This window comes from Eubalaena glacialis, chromosome 1, assembly GCF_028564815.1.
Source record: "Eubalaena glacialis isolate mEubGla1 chromosome 1, mEubGla1.1.hap2.+ XY, whole genome shotgun sequence".
Taxonomy (NCBI): domain Eukaryota; kingdom Metazoa; phylum Chordata; class Mammalia; order Artiodactyla; family Balaenidae; genus Eubalaena; species Eubalaena glacialis.
The window spans coordinates 26,974,411-26,986,934 of NC_083716.1; the positions used below are offsets into that span (position 1 = coordinate 26,974,411).

A 12,524-nucleotide genomic window follows, 5' to 3' on the forward strand; every position below is an offset into this window, starting at 1 on the left:
CACAGTAGTGAAGCAAAGAAAATTATTTCTGGCAGAGGGCCCTGGAAAGGCAAGTGAAAGACAGGGTTCAAACAGTCAAAAACACAAGGAGAGGGCTTCCCTGGTGGCGCAGTGGTTGAGAATCTGCCTGCCGATGCAGGGGACACGGGTTCGAGCCCTGGTCTCGGAAGATCCCACATGCCGCGGAGCAGCTAGGCCCGTGAGCCACAGCTACTGAGCCTGCGCGTCTGCAGCCTGTGCTCCGCAACAAGAGAGGCCGCGATAGTGAGAGGCCCGCGCACCGCGATGAAGAGTGGCCCCCGCTTGCCGCAACTGGAGAAAGCCCTCGCACAGAAACGAAGACCAACACAGCCAAAAATAAATGAATAAATAATAATTTAAAAATTTAAAAAAAATTAATTAAAAAAAAAACACAAGGAGAGAATGGCAAGAGTAAAAGCTTATTGGCAGGAAAATGCAGTATGTATTTAGGGGGTCATGATTATTCCAGACTTGTTGGAACATTATTCCTAGGAGAATAATAGCATGTAAAGCTAGAAAAGCAAGTTGCAGGGGAAGCATATCATGGAGGGCTTTCAATATATATAGTACATATACAGACTACCTATCATTGTAAAAAATATTTTGGGGGGCCTGGAGGGGGCCACTATAAAATAAGAATATTTAATTTCTCCTTTTTTTTTTTTTGGCCGCGCTGCGCGGCATGTGGGATCTTAGTTTCCCAACCAGGAATCGAACCCGCGCCCCCTGCAGTGGAAGTGCAGAGTCTTAACCACTGGACCACCGGGGAAGTCCGTTTAATTTCTCTTTTAAAGAACTAAGAGAATGAGAGAAAACACCTATATTGAGAACAACAAGCAACAAGTAAATAACAACAACACTACACTACAAATAGCAAACAAAAGTGTCAACAGGACTTAACTGAGATCTAATAGGATCTACATGCTATTTGGAAGGCTTTCTGGAGGAAATAAATTTTGAACTGGGATACCAACTGAAATAATCAACCTAACACTCAATCAAAATTCATTAGGCATCAAAAGCTAACAATTTTCTAAGATAGCAAAGATCTAAGCAAAAAATCATTGTCTTAAGTTTCTTAGTAAAAAAGAAACATCTCGGGAATAAAGAGAAATTATTTTCAAGGACTATGCAGAGTTGCCTAATCTCCCTCCAAGCCTCTGAGCATGTCTCCTCACCCAAGAATCTCCCAAGGGAATTTGTCCTTGATGTTCAAATGGGAAGCTCCGATGAACCACTTGCTGTCTGGTAGCCAATGGCCTAGAACCCCTTGTCATAAGGTCACAAAGGCCGGCAGAGACCTCACGAGTATGGTAGAAAAGAACTTAAGGTTTACCTTTTATCAGAAATAATATGAGAAGGAATGACCAAATACACACCAACGAATATCCCCCAGCCAAATAAGCTAGTGGCTTATCTGCTCAGAGACTGTGAGCAACATATATTCTTTGAAAGCACAATCTGTTTAAAGCTGGGCCTTTAGGATTACAACAGTGCTTTGCGGCATCCCGCAACTGGCAACTCCCTCTAGATCTAAACAAAAGCAGGAGAAACAAACAATAAATTGGATCCTTCATGGAATACCAAAAATTCTCTTTAGAATGAGTTAAAGACTTAAATGTAAAAAAGCAAAACCTGAAAACTTATTCTAAGAGGGAGTTCCCTGGTGGTCTAGTGGTTAGGATTTAGCGCTTTCACTGCCGTGGCTCGGGTTTAATCCCTGGTTGGGGAACTGAGATCCCGCAAGCCATGTGGCGTGGCCAAAAAAATATATGAGAATATTTTTATAATCTCAGCATAGGGGAGATGTACCTAAATAGGAAACAAAAAGCAGAACCCATTAAAAAAACTGGTAAATTAAACCATGTTAAAATTAAAGACATTTATTCAAAAGACACCATAAAAAAGAGGAAAAGATAAATCACAAACTGGGAGAAAATATATGTAACACATATAATAAAGAAGCAAAGAAGAATGGATAAAGAAGATGTGGTACATATATACAACGGAATATTACTCAGCCATAAAAAGGAACGAAATTGGGTCATTTGTAGAGACATGGATGGACCTAGAGACTGTCATACAGAGTGAAGTCAGAAAGAGGAAAACAAGTATCGTATATTAACACATATATGTGGAATCTGAAAAAAAATGGTATAGACGATCTTATTTACAAAGCAGAAATAGAGACACAGACATAGAGAAAAAAACGTATGGATACCAAGGGGGAAAGGGGCTGGGGGGGTGGGGGGATGAGCTGGGAGATTGGGATTGACATATATACACTGTTGATACTATGTATCAAATAGATAACTTCTGAGAACCTACTGTATAGCACAGAGAACTCTACTCAATGCTCTGTGGTGACCTAAATGGGAAGGAAATCCAAAAAAGAGGGGATATATGTATACGTATAGCTAATTCACTTTGCTGCACAGTAGAAACTAACATAATATTGTAAAGCAACTATAATCCAATAAAAAATTTTTTTAAAAAAGCAGCAATATCCATAATATAACTGCTACAAAACTATAAGGATAGACATATAAATCCTCCCCAAAACTGGCAACAGACATGAACAGGCATTTCACAGAATAAGGAAAATACAAACAGTAAATATATATATGAAAAGATTATTAGCTTAATAGTCAATAAAATTACAAAATAAGATAATGAGAAACCATTTTACACCTCCAAAATAGCACAAAATTTTAATTTGACAATACCAGAAGTTGGTAAAAATACAGACCAAGTGGCTGTTGAGTCTGTAAATTGATACAACTCATTTGGATAACAATTTGGCATTATCTTGCAAAGTTGAAGAACTTCATATTCTATACCTCAGCAATTCCACTGCTAAGACTATACCCCAGGGAAATGCACAAAAAATTTACAACAGTTGGCTAAGGGGAGGGGAGACGTGACTAATAGGGAAGGGCATACCCGCTGCCCCAGTTTTGGTAATGTTCTGCTTTTAAGCTGGGTTGGGGACACTGATGTCCCTTATATGCTGTATAAACCCTAACCCTTACTCATTCCATCCAAAAGTCAATGAGAGAATCAGAATACCACAGTGGTATTCCTGACTGTTATTACCTATATGATCTTAGCCAAGTTTCTTAGCCTCTCTGATTCCCAGTTTACAGTTCTGCATTGCATAATGGAGATAGTACCTCCTCACCCATTTGTTGTAAGGCCTGGCATGCTATTAGGAATATTAAAACCCAAAAAAAGGTTGGCTGTTATTATGATAATGCCTGCTCTGTTAAATCTTCCCTAGTTAACCCACTCTCCCGGAGAGTATTAATACTCCTTTTTTGTCACCCTATGGCACAGTACATACCTCTATTTAAACATATCTTATACTCATTTATAATTATTTATTTAGTCTGTCTCTCCCATGAGTCTATGAGCATCTCAGAAAGAGACCATAATTTATCACCTTTTTATCCCCAATGCCTAACATATAGTAAGAAAAATGATAAATACTGAATGAACAAATGAATAACTGAAAGAATATTAAGACTGACTCTTCAGTATTGGTGCAGCTCACATCCACCTCTTGTGAGAACAATTACTTCATAGAAGACAAGGACTCTAAGCCAGGCAGGCAAACCTTCTTTCTGTATCCCATGTTTGTTTCTGTACTAGAAGTTACAAATCTTCCATATTAGCCACTCTATGGACAAAAAGAACCCACATTTATCCACCAGTCAAATCATAATGCTTCTGTTTTCACATGTGTCTTCCTGAAGTCTCCTCATATGCTATTTGCATGTTCACATTTCTTCTGTGAAATGTACAATTCTTTATGTAATTGTCCATTCTTCACATATGTATATATGTGTCTTATTTTTTTTGGTTCTAAATAGATTATTAGTAGACCATTATTTTTTTTTCTTCATTGCTTAAAAGTTGTTCTTATTCAATTAGAAATTAGATTCTCCAAAGGCAAAGACTCAGGTTTTTCTTCTTTTTCATGGCGCTTTGATGTCTAATACAGAGCTATGTAAACCACGAAAACCCTGATGGGCTTTCTGAGAGGGCAGAAGGTACCAGGGAGCTGAACAACCATCAACTGGCCCTTCTGAGGTTTATTTTCACTCGATCTCTCAAACATCCCAGAGAAGCACCAAAGACGCAGAGTTTTTAAGGTTTCCAGAGCTAGCCAAGGAACGCGCCATAGTTCTGTGTTTTGTTGAGAGTGACCCAAAATTACTAAACTAGTAAACAACTTGCTGGACTCAAGAAATTTACTCAAAGGGTGGAGGTAAGAGAAAATCAAACCAAGAAAAAAGCTGGTGCCCTGACAGGATACGACTGGAAAATCCTCCCAACCTGATAATCAGGTGACCAGCGTACCTCAGCTCTGCCATTCCCCCTCTTCCCTCTATGGAGATTCTGAGATTATCCCAAGAATTATATGCAAGGTGAGCTACTGAGATAAGCTCAAAGTTGTCCAAAGATGCCCTTTCTGCCAGCTTGGAGATGAAAAATGAAACAAGACTTCTTTCCCCCACTCATCTTTTAACCACTCAGGGCACCCAACATGACAACTAATGGTGAAAGTTGGCAGAGTAGGACAAAGATTAAAAAGTGAGCCTGGTGGGCTTCCCTGGTGGCGCAGTGGTTAAGAATCCGCCTGCCAATGCAGGGGACACGGGTTCGAGCCCTGGTCCGGGAAGATCCCACATGCCGCGGAGCAACTAAGCCTGTGTGCCACAACTACTTAGCCTATGCTCTAGAGCCCACGAGCCACAACTACTGAGCCCGTGCACCGCAACTATTGAAGCCTGCGCGCCTAGAGCCCATGCTCCGCAACAAGAGGCCACCACAATGAGAAGCCCGCGCACTGCAAAGAAGAGCAGCCCCCGCTCGCTGCAACTAGAGGAAGCCCGCGGGCAGCAACGAAGACCCAACGCAGCCATAAATAAATAAATAAATAAATCTATTTTAAAAAAATAAGTGAGCCTGGGGACTTCCCTCATGGCCCAGTGGTTAAGAATCCACCTTCCAATGCAGGGAACATGGGTTCGATTCCTGGTCGGGGAACTAAGATCCCACATGCCGTGGGGCAACTAAACCCGTGTGCTCTAGAGCCTGCGTGCCACAACTGGGAGAGCCCGTGAGCCACAATTAGAGAGCCCGTGCACTGCAACTACTGAGCCTGCACACTCTGCAGCCTACACGCCAAAACTAGAGAGAAGCCTGCACACAACGAAGAGCCTGCGTGCTGCAACTAAGACCCAACACAGCCAAATAAATAAATAAATAAATAAATATTTTTTTTAAAAAAGAACCCCCTATATCGTTCTTTTTTTTTTTTTAATTAATTAATTAATTTATTTATTTTTGGCTGTGTTGGGTCTTCGTTTCTGTGCGAGGGCTTTCTCTAGTTGTGGCAAGCAGGGGCCACTCTTCATCGCGATGTGCGGGCCTCTCACTATCGCGGCCTCTCTTGTTGCGGAGCACAGGCTCCAGACACGCAGGCTCAGTAGTTGTGGCTCACGGGCCTAGTTGCTCCGCGGCATGTGGGATCTTCCCAGACCAGGGCTCGAACCCGTGTCCCCTGCATTAGCAGGCAGATTCTCAACCACTGAGCCACCAGGGAAGCCCCCCTATATCGTTCTTTAAAAAAAAAAGTGAGTCTGGAGGACTTCCCTGGTGGCGCAGTGGTTAAGAATCCGCCTGCGGGCTTCCCTGGTGGTGCAGTGGTTAAGAATCCGCCTGCCATTGCAGGGGACACAAGTTCTAGCCCTGGTCCAGGAAGATCCCACATGCCACGGAGCAACTAAGCCCGTGCACCACAACTACTGAGCCTGCGCTCTAGAGTCCGCAAGCCACAACTACTGAGTCTGCATGCCACAACTACTGAAGCCCGTGCGCCTAGAGCCCATGCTCCACAACGAGAAGCCACCACAATGAGAAGCCCGCACACTGCAACGAAGAGTAGCCCCCCGCTCGCCGCAACTAGAGAAAGCCTGCATGCAGCAACAAAGACCCAACGCAGCCAAAAATAAATAAATAAATAAATAAAAAGGAAAAAAAAGTGAGTCTGTATGATCATACGTAGAGAATTGCAGTGATTAAGTCTCATAAGGCCTGCCCATTTTGTATATCAGGGGTCATCCTCCACTGTCATCAGGCAGAATCTAGTCCACAGACATACATCTTTCCTCCTGTAAAAGGTTTTTAAATAATTTAACTAGTTGCCAACAGTTTAAAACACAATGATCTGAATTCCCAGTTTCTCTTGAATAACAGGAAGAATGGTCATACTGTGCCCACATTCCAGTACACTACAGTCACTACTAATACATTCCCTCCTGGCTCACTTCCCTCATTTACATTACCTGCTTGATACTCAGGCATTTGAGCTTGTAATCCCTGCTTTATTTACATGATGGCAACAAATCATTACTTCCATGATCACATCCACTGCAACTGGGGCTCCAAATCACCACAGTGCCCTATTACATTTTCATTTAATTAAACAACTGCTGTGGAACATACTGAAATACAGAAAAAGAGGAACAATAAAAGCTAAACACCTGCCAATTACACTTACAAAGCTCTTCCAGCCAGAGATAAAATGAACCTCCCTTTCTCCCTTCAACTCAACTCCACAATTACCCCAACAGCAGAATCACTCTAATTAGTCACCTTGAACCACTGGGACAGACTGTGATCAATCAATAGAAGTGGTGTAAAAAGACTAGGCTGATCCTTCCAGTGAGTACTGTATAAATACAATGGGTCTCCTCAAAAGCAGGAGCTGTGCCTTTTTCCTCTCCAGCTGCTCACACTAGCCAGTCTAAGTACCCTATCAATGAAGTTAGTATCTAAAAGTAGCAGTCATTCTGCCTTCTGGAACACGGGGAAGTGAACTAGCAGTGTAACTCTGAGAACTTCGAGTTCAACTGGGATTGGTGCCCAGCTACTCATGAGGAGATGTGCCTACAACCTGAGTTCCGACTGTGCCAATGAGCCTCAATGTCAAGGTTAGAACATACTGTCTACCGCCACCTTTAAAAAGAAGCTGGAAAAAAAAAAAAAAAAGAAGCTCAAATACAAGTCTTGAAGGAAAAACAAATTTTCTGATCTGGGATGGGGGCTGGGAGTAAAGAACTATTCCTATCCAGAAAATGACTTTTTAAAGTAAGAAAAGGTAAAATCTTGTTGTCTGACTTAACCTCCAGGCCCAAATGAAAAGATGCTGAACTGGTCACACTATCTACCCAAAGACTAGACTGCCTATTATGCAAAGCATTATCAACACAACAGGGCTCAACAGGGCATACCAACCCAGATGAGAAAGGCAGACCCATCAAACCTGGATACTTCCTGAGGTGACTATGTCATTTCATTAGCCATTTTAAATTACTTTTTTGGAAATTCTACAATATAGATCAGCAAGTTAAAATGCAAACAGTTTCCTATACCATTTCCACCTCACTTATTTTATTTATTTACTTACTTACTTATTTATTTATGGCTGTGTTGGGTCTTCGATGCTGCGCATGGGCTCTCTCTAGTTGCAGCGAGCAGAGGCTACTCTTCGTTGCAGTGCGCAGGCCTCTCGTTGTGTGGCCTCTCTTGTTACGGAGCACAGGCTCTAGGCACGCGGGCTTCATTAGTTGCAGCACTCAGGCTCAGTAGTTGCGACACGCAGGCCCTAGACTGTGCAGGCTTCAGTAGTGGCCCACGGGCTTAGCCGCTCCACAGCATGTGGGATCTTCCTGGACTAGGGATCAAACCTGTGTCCCCTGCACTGGCAGGCGGATTCTCAACCACTGCACCACCAGGGAAGTCCCACCGCACTTATTTTAAATCAATAAGTATCAATACAGCAACCTAAATGTCCATAAACATATGAATGGATAAAGAAGATGTGGTATGTATATACAATGGAATATTACTCAGCCATAAAAAGGAACGAAATTGGGTCATTTGCAGAGACGTGGATGGACCTAGAGACTATCATACAGTGTGAAGTAAGTCAGAAAGAGAAAAACAAATATCGTATATTAACACATATATGTGGAATCTAGAAAAATGGTACAGATGAACCTATTTGCAAGGCAGGAATAGAGACACAGATGTAGAGAACGAATGTGTGGACACGGGGTGGGGGAAGGGGGGTGGGGTGAATTGGGAGATTGGGATTGACATATATGCACTACCATGTGTAAAAGAGATAGCTAGTGGGAACCTGCTGTACAGCACAGGGAGCTCAGCTGGGTGCTCTGTCTTGACCTAGATGGGTGGGATGGGGGGGTGGGAGGGAGGCCCAAGAGGGAGGGGATATATGTATACATAATGTATACATATAGCTGATTCACTTCCTTGTACAGCAGAAACTAACACAACATTGTAGAGCAACTATACCCTAATTAAAAAAATAAACAATGCTATCTCCCCTACCAACGTGCGCACGCGCACACACACACAATTTCAGGAGAGCAGAGTTTATCACTCTAGAACCTACATAGTTTTCCCTTCTAACACAATGAGGTTTTGATCCTCCTTATTACTACCTCACCATGCAAAAGTCCTGACTGCCAGGGCTAGAATCAGGCCACAAGTCAGGATCACATACTAAAACTAATCTTAGGGGGGCTTCCCTGGTGGTGCAGTGGTTAAGAGTCTGCCTGCCAATGCAGGGGACACGGGTTCAAGCTCTGGTCCAGGAAGATCCCACATGCTGCGGAGCAACTAAGCCCGTGTGCCACAACTACTGAGGCTGCGCTCTAGAGCCTGCGAGCCACAACTACTGAGCCCACGTGCCGCAACTACTAAAGCCTGTGAGCTTAGAGCCTGTGCTCCACAGCAAGAGAAGCCACCGCAATGAGAAGCCCGCGCACTGCAACGAAGAGTAGCCCTCGCTCGCCACAACTAGAGAAAAGCCCACGCGCAGCAAGAAAGACCCAGTGCAGCCAAAAACAAAATAAATAGGCACAGATAACACTTATTGAGTGTCCACTACATGCTGAAAGGCATTTAGGTTGACATGCTCTAGCTAGACTGGTGCACATACATTGCTACTGCTTTTAAGAAATGCATAAACTGAGCAGAGCAATCCCCAAATGGACCTTTCCATTTGCGTCCTCCATAGGGCTCAGAGGAGTGCCTTGTGTACCTAATTTAAAGGCATACAAATTTCTATGTCGTGTATTAAAAGACACTGTACCTACACTCTTCCTCATTTTTAAAGGCGTTCTTTACCCTTGAGGGACTTTTATAGCTTTACAATACAGCAGTTTATCAAAGATCATCACAGTGCCATAAACTATACTCTTTAGGGTTATGTTCCATCATTCACTCTGCAGCCCTGACCCTACCACTTTTTATTTGACTGAACACCTCTCGTGACTCTTCTTACCCACTAAAAATAATAGGCCAAAGTACCAACTTCACAGGTATTCAAATCCCTCTCTGCTCTCGTCCAAATATGTCATAATAGAGTGGCTTCCTTGTGACTGAACTTCATCTCCTTAGGCCAAGTGAAGACCTGGGGAGGAAATGCCAACCAAAAACATATACCAGAAGAGAATATTACACAATATAAAAGATTGTGTAAAAGAAAAAACAGGCTCAGAAGGTAAGTCCAGTGTTTACATACAGTCCCAGACTGGCAGGTGAGCAGCCCCATAAAAGGAAAGCCTTCTCTTAGCCCAGGTCCCCAGGAGGCTGGCCTCAGTCCTTCCACACCCTTTCTCACTACCTGGTCTAGGTTGCATTAGTTCCTCATCATTAATGAAGCAGTTCAGCTGAATTAATGAGGCAGTCACACAGAAGTGGGCGCTGCACAAAATCTGGAAAAACTCTCATATCTAAGGTCTAAAAATCAACCCTGAAAAGTAGATGCAATACTCTTCAGATTTGCTTTCAGCTTCTGAGGACTGGAGTCTTTAGGATGCAAAAAGCTCCAGAAGAGAGGAACTGACAGCTAGGTTAAGCCTGGGAACACAGGGAGGATTCCGGTACCCGCAAGGGTTGAAAAGCCAGAGTTGAAGTCGTCCCTCTGGCGGCAGGAGCCTGACCTTTGCCCCCTGCACCTCTCCCAGTTCCCTCCCACAGCAATCTCTCCCTCGTCTCGTTCCTGCCCCTGCGTCCTTAACCCACCCCGGCTCATTCAGTTTAAGGGCCCTCCTCCTCTTATTCCCTCTCGCGATGTCAGGGCGGCCTTCACGACACTGGAACTCTAAGAAGAGACTTCGCTGACCTGTCAGCGGATCCAAAATGGCGGGGCCTAGTCCCAGGACCGGCAGCCGCTGTTCATGTCCAGCCCGGGCCCCGAAGGCGTCTCCGAGTGGCTCTCCCGGCTCTGGTGGCAGATGGGAGCAGGGAAGGAGCCCGTTTCTGGGAGTTGAGGCCGAAGTCAAGGCCCGCAGAGTCGGTCAGGAAGAGTCGGCCGGAACGGGCGGTGGAGCCGGCTACCTTCCCTGTCAGCTCACTGACGTGGTAACTAGCCTCAGTCTAGCCCACTGCCTGGTCACTGCGCGAGCCCTGCCGCGCACAGCCAATCATAGGTTTGCATCGTGAAAAGTGGCATTCCAGCAATCCAATCGAAGGAAGGAAATTGGCTTCGGGAGGCGGGTAGTGCCTAAAGAGGCGAAATTACAAGAGAAAGAAAAGGGTAGGCAGGGGATAACCAACGGATATGAGGACTCTCTGAGTGACAGTACGGAGAAACCAATAAAAAAGGAGAAAGTGCGCTGGGCAGTTGGAGAGGTGGAGTTAGGTAGAGTTCGGTTGCAGTGCACGGCTTGGCAGTGGCTGCTGGGCATTATGGGGAAGAAAGCTACGACTTGCTGGAAAGGGGGCGGAGTCCTTTTTGAGAGCCTGAGTGGACGACCCTACCGACCCTACCGACCCTACGCGCAAGCCCGCCACCACTCCCTATTAAAGTCACCTGGGCCAATACCGTGACCCTTGAGGGATCATTTCCTTTCTAGGCAGTTCTGAGCTCCTTCCAGGATGGAGGGAGCAATCTATTCCAACCTCCCTTCCCCCACCGTCGTGTCTGCGTGCCCTGTTTGGCTTCTCATAAATGAGTCTGTCCCATCCCAACTTTGTTTCTGTGTCTTGTGCCCCATTCCTATCATCCTGAAATAGAGACAATGGGAGTTGACAGAAAGCTTGGATATCTAATCCAGGTCCTTTCATTTTACAGAGCAGGAAATTGAATCCCAGAATGGAAAGATGGCCCCCACGTTTGTATAGCTAGTTAATGACAGAGCAGAGAAACAAACCTAGGTGTCCCCACCCCAAGTCCAGCTCTCTTTTTCACTGTCCATCGATACCTCTTATGCTTTAGTTTATCAGACTGTGACTCCCAGCTCTGACCCTCATCCTAAGCTTTGGACACTCTTTACCTATCTAGAAAAAAGCTAATCACACAGGTTAGTCCACATCACCAGTGACAGGAAACTGAAGCCTTTCCTGAAGCCTTAGAAATGCTGAGAGGCCTGAGGGCAAGATGCCCACCGCAGTCTTCACTCTCCTGCCCCCAGCTGCCTCTCCCCTGGCAAGAGATGATAGAGGTTGCTAGGATATTTAGAATTACCTAGAAGTGAGAGTGTGTAGAAAGAGGACAGAAGGATAAGTTTTCTTCTTGCAGATTGAATGGTGGACTTCCCAGCCCATCTGCTGGAATAAATCCCAGTGTCCCTGCAGACCTGAAGAGACTGCTAGGAGACAATGAAAAAAGATACCAACTCTCTCCCCATTTCCTCCCATTTATGGATGACTCAAGTCCAGGGAAGCTCCATTCCTAACCCCATAGGACTGTGGTCTCAAAACCAGACATCCAAAGACCATCCTTGTGTTAGAATCCTCTAATACCAAGAAACCATCAGGCCTGACATCAGAATTGAAGAACTCCTTAACAGCTTCCTGTACCTGCATGTTGGGCTCCTGATCTCTGGGTCCAGCTGAGGATATTGCCTCCTTCACCCAACGAGAGTCAGGGGCAGAGGATACAACCACCATGGCACATCTTTCCAGCCCACCTCTGAGCCATTTTCCACCTTCATTTGAAAACTGGGATTTGGTCTCCTGGGCTTATCTCAGATTGAGAGGTCCTGCATAACCAACTGAAAAATCTTCTAAGTGGGCCAAAACTCCCTACTACCCTATCTCCACTCCTACATACCTCCAGAAATCAATCAACCTAAAAGTATGAATGGAATTGTGTGTTAGAGATAAGGAGGAGAGAGATGACAATGTCCCAGCCCCTTCTAACCTCCATCATCTTACCAGACAAAACATCTCCCTCTCAGATTTTAGTACTGAGTGTCTACATCATGCCTAGGAATAGAAAGATGAGGAAGACATGGTCCTTGCCCTCCTAAATCTTAGCATCATAGGGGACAACACATAAGCTGATCTCTTCCATATCATGGGTGGGGTAATAGAGGTACACACAGCGGGGCTGTGGGAGCAAGAGACTACACATCTGGCTAACGTGGGAATTCAGGAAAGGCTTCCCAGAAAGAATG

At 44.6% G+C, this 12,524-nt stretch overlaps 1 protein-coding gene across 6 annotated transcripts in view; it reads right to left on the minus strand.

Moving 5' to 3' along the window:
• The window catches only part of GBF1 (golgi brefeldin A resistant guanine nucleotide exchange factor 1), a 118,387-nt gene extending 107,882 nt beyond the window's left edge, over positions 1 to 10,505 (minus strand). For 5 of the 6 annotated variants that reach the window (XM_061202215.1, XM_061201944.1, XM_061202297.1 and 2 more), the window contains exon 1: positions 10,247 to 10,505. The gene's annotated coding sequence lies outside the window, so the exon portion shown is untranslated. The remainder of the gene's footprint in view (positions 1 to 10,246) is intronic. The other variant, XM_061202033.1, reaches the window with a different exon arrangement.
• Positions 10,506 to 12,524: the final 2,019 nt, after the last annotated feature.